The sequence below is a fragment of the Haemaphysalis longicornis genome, unplaced genomic scaffold, assembly GCF_048455015.1.
Source record: "Haemaphysalis longicornis isolate Haplotype H1 unplaced genomic scaffold, Haemaphysalis longicornis Haplotype H1 scaffold_697, whole genome shotgun sequence".
NCBI lineage: Eukaryota > Metazoa > Arthropoda > Arachnida > Ixodida > Ixodidae > Haemaphysalis > Haemaphysalis longicornis.
Window position 1 is genome coordinate 15,956 of NW_027526421.1, and position 4,692 is coordinate 20,647.

General features: G+C 48.5%; 1 long non-coding RNA gene across 1 annotated transcript; it reads left to right on the plus strand.

The window, feature by feature from the left end:
- The first annotated feature begins 277 nt into the window (after nt 1–277).
- LOC144144285 (uncharacterized) lies at nt 278–4,478 on the plus strand. The gene is made up of 3 exons (XR_013317210.1): nt 278–346; nt 3,630–3,713; nt 4,358–4,478. It is a non-coding gene; the product is annotated as an uncharacterized LOC144144285 (long non-coding RNA).
- The last annotated feature ends 214 nt before the right edge of the window (nt 4,479–4,692 follow it).

A 4,692-nucleotide genomic window follows, 5' to 3' on the forward strand; every position in this document is an offset into this window, starting at 1 on the left:
TGTTACAAATATTCTTTTTTCCCTCGAACTATTGCTGAATGAAACAATAATACTAACGAAAAGGTTACCCAGCTGTAATTATCTTTATTTGAAAAGCGTTTATAATAAGACATGTCTTTTTATTGTTGTGCATTCTGTATGTTTTATTGTTTGTTTTCCTGGTTTTGTATGTATGTGTATTTATTTACTTGTGGCCACCCTGCAAAAGTCGAGAGAGACTGCCGTATTTCGAAATAAATTAAATAGACAAATAAATACATAAATACTTGTATTTTCAGGAAGAATACCACATTCTACTTGACAAGTGGCTCGACCCCAGATAGCTTTGTCTACACCACAGACGAAGGTTGGTATCCCATCGGACGAATGTAAATTTACCCATCTATTTAGCAATTTAACACAAAATAGCAGTCCCACCGGAGGAACAGAAAGTTCGATTTTTAACATATTCACCGTGTTGAAGATTCTCTTCTATATATTTGTATACACTCAAAGTGTGTAACTGCATAACTTTTTTTTAAAGTTATGCAGTTATGCAGTTATGCCGAGCACTTTCAAGCCTCGGATGTGAGACAGGACGGTACTGCATAGCAGACGGAGGCCCAAATGGTTGGATGTTTATTAAAGGAGTACTGACACGAAATTTTCGTGTTACGTTTTTTTCGCTGCTATGCGTGCCTACCAGCCCACTAATCATAGAATGACAGATTAGACGGTCGAGCGCAGCGTAAACATTCATTTACGGCATCGTTTATTCGTGCCAGTTTCGGTTTCGACTGAAAAACGCCGAGCGGCCGCCATAACAGGATGTATCACATGACGTCACCATTCTTGCCGCATCGCTGCCTCTCTGGAAGCGCGCGCCCAGACCGGCCGAGGTTTTCGCCGTCCCCACAGGCCCGGGAAGCATGACGTCAGTACCAAAACCATGACGTGTACACACGCCCGAGCAGCGCGCGCCAACCACAGCCAGCGCGTCGGCTTTGTCACGGGAGCCCCGACGTCGGCAGTTTGGGGCAAGTAGCACATGATCTCATGTCGGCCCGCTCTGGGCTTTCTCGTGCGGGCGAAGATTAAAATGGATTTTAAATATGTTTCTCTGAACTGTTGCTGATGAAACTTGCTGGGAGATATCTCCTGATAAAAAGGATAGTTATCACAGCTTTGAAATTTCGTGTCAGTACTCCTTTAAGGGCTTCCGCATGTGCGCCTGAATAAGCCCCTCTTCATCGCCGAAACGCGATTAGAGCAGCTCCAAGGCGTCATGGTAACCCCACTCTGTCGGAGGAAGGCCCTTGATTGCATTCGCCGCGTTTCGTGTCACAGCTGCATTGAGATAGCCAAACTTATCCAACACCGCGAGTTCGCTGTTGGCGTTGATAAATTGGTCAAACCGCTCCCATAACTCCTGCCGGCCAACGCTCCTCCCGCCGAACTTGAGCAGTTCAAGTTTCGCGAGTTTCACTGAAACTATTATAGCGAAACCTCGCTGTGCTGGTCTCCTTCCCTGGGCGGACGATTCTCGCGAGCATCGTTTATCGCCTGCTTGAGCATATCGACGTAAACTACGTTGCGTACTCCATTGTTCGGGCGAAATTCTGCTCCGCCTCTTCATCGGATACTCGTGCTTCAATGGCGCTGTATGCCTAATGGAACTGAGCCTGGATGGCGGAAAGCGGTGGTAATAAAAATTTCAAGTGTTTTTCGCTTTTCTCCTGGCTCTCGATAAAGGCGTCAGTTTCGGCGAGGTGTTTTGTCATTTGTGAACGCACGGCTGCGCGCACGGCTTGAGTCGTTTCATAGTTCCTTTGGGCGCCACCGTTCAGCTGGGCTGGTAACGTTCCTGCCAGGCGGTTCTTTGTTCTTACGTTGAGTGACGTGAAGCAGTGTCCGATCTCCTACTGTTAAGTTCGGGCTCCGCATGTAATTAATTAAGGCCGCCGGGGGCTCAGGTATCCGCGTCGCCTCCGCTGGTGGCTGCTTTCCCGTGTCCCTTCCATGTAGCCGCACGGACGCCAAGTTCGGAGACGCGGAGAGCGTGTGTTATGCCCGTCCTTTTGTGTGTCAAAGGACGGGGGCGATTAGCCTGCGTCACGGGTGGCTGGGTCCTCCGGCATAACAGGCTGACGGGAAGCCGCGCGCGGTGTAAGTTTGGAAATCTTCGACTCCGGCGGCGGCGTGGGTCATTGACGGGTCAATCGCCTGGGAGACCACCGAGTGGGCCTGAAGCGCGTCTTCCGGTGAGACTGGCGGCAGGCCGCGGCGCCCTTCGTCTGGGAGGGAATTAGCAACCCTCATTGTCCTGCGCGTCGCGGGACAATGGGGGCGTCGCGGGAGGCGCCGCGCGGAGGGAGGTCAGCCGCGCGAGGACCGCTCCGGGCCCTCGGCTTGGCTGTTGTTTGTGCAGATGCCGCCCGCTGAACGTAATGGATGGTTCACTTAAGGCCGCAGATGTCCTGTATTTTCTGGCCGGGTGCAACAGCGTGCGTAGGAAACGCACTTTGAGTGCATAAGAGAGAGGGTTGGGTCACGTGACCGCAGGTGGGGACATGTGTGGGATTGGCTGATTTCTGTGGCCAATCAATGGTTTGTATTAATTGTTTTGAAAGGTTTTTCTCTCTTTCTTGTACGCCCCTTTTTTGGAGGCGGGGTTTTTGTTATCAAAACCGGAGTGTTGGGTTTTCTCGGGGGTCGGTCGAGAGGGGATCTAGTTCAATATAGATCTCGGCCGAACAGGCTGCTGCTGTCAGAGTGACAATGTAACCGTCACTCTGACCTGATGTAAACTTGGAGTTTTGTAAATAATGTAAATAAACCTAATATCCAGCAAGCAAGGCAGTCATCGTCCCTCACCCGCTCCAAGCATCGGTCGTCGGTCATCGGAGCGAGTCGAGATCGTCCTCTCGGCTCGCACATCAAAAGAACATCACTATTTCGCCTCCATCAGTTCGCCAAGAAGTTGGAGAGGCGAAACTTAACTCCAACCATCCCGGGTTTCGGCACTAACTTGTTCCTTTTTGTGGGAATCGTCGAATTTAGGAGACGTATTTTTAACACAAGCACTTATTTATTTAAATGTTATTGGAGCTACAGTAAAGCATGCGTCTTGTTAGGCTCCCGTTCACGCCATCTGTCTTTTCCTCTTTCTCTTTTCTCTTGCTTGGATTGTTCCGGTGGCGTGTCGTTGGCTATTGATTGATTGATTGTGGGGTTTAACGCGCCGACGCAACGCAGGCGATGAGGCGCGCTGTAGTGGAGGGCTCCGGATTAATTTTGACCACCTGGGGATCTTTATCGTGCGCCGAAATCTCGTACACACGGGCGTTTTTGCTTTTCGCCTCCATCAGAAAAGCGGCCGCCGCGGCCGGGAATCGAACCCGCGACCTCGTGCTCAGCAGCGCAACGCCTGGAGCAAGCTTCGCGTTGAGTTTCAGTTTCGGTTTTTCCACAGAGTTACCCGCTAACCCGGGGAACCTAAAAGCGTTGCAGCTCTCCTCATAAAAGCAAACGAAGGGAAATGACCCCTTACCTTAAAATTTATTCAATGGTCATGAAGACGAGCTCTGCGACTGCGTTTATTCAAGTTGAATCAATCCTAATATTTTTTTTTTCTTTCCTATGCTTTTCAGAGCCGAACACGTACGAGAACGTCGTGGTCGAATACGCCAACCTGAAAGACTGCGCCGTCCTGAGCGCCGTCTATCATGAACCACGTAAGGGGCCTACGTGGACGTTAAGAGATTGCTGTATTTGAAGCGTTTAAAACAAGGATCGCCTGGTTAAACGCCTGTAACTGTCAGGTCATCTGAGGCCAACTGTTTTCTAACAAATGGAAGGGACAGTAACCACCGGCATATATGCCGTACCATGTTTGTGTACGCCACAATTTTATATAGTACTCATTCTGTGAACCTAAGAAAAAATCAACGAAGAAAGTGTTGTTCTTTCGAAGTAGCATCAATAACTGATTCGTAGTGCCATTTTGTAGCTACGCAGGAATTTTCTCCTTTATTAGTGATTTCTCCTTGATTTTATTTAAAATGGTCCCGATTTTAGATTACGGAGAAATACGAATGCCGTGAGACCATTTTGAGACAGGTGTGAAAAGAACATGGAAACATTTTACGCTATTTTGCATTCGCCATTCAAAAGGAAAGGGGAAAAACAATCGTGCTTAAACGGTTATTCCTTCAATGGGCACTGACACAAAGCAAATGGTATCCCTGAGCACAACTATATTCTTATGAAAAGTACACTCCGTGGCGAGGCATTACCAGCTCAAAATATCTTTTTCAGTGCCGGCTTAGTGCAAAATTGTTAAGCTTGATTCACCTTTCATTGATATATTTCTTTTCAGGCTGTCTTCTGTTTGTTCCAACTGAAGCGGCGAACGAACTTCCTTCGGAATGCTTCGAAAATTCTGAAAACATATGCGGCCCCGCTGCTCCGTCAGACAGCAGCAACGTGTGCTAAGATGTGTAATTACACGCTCATGTTTGACCTTGTTTGAAAATAATTTAAAAAAAACTACTTTAAGGTTTCTTCTTACACTGAAGTCACATCTCAGCGAATTTCCTACTCCCCGCATCCAAAAGAACCCCCTCCCCACCCCCCACCCCCACCCCCGTAGGCACTTTTAACTGCATGACTTGGAAGTGCCCCCACACCACTCCTTGCCTTTCAACACTTCTA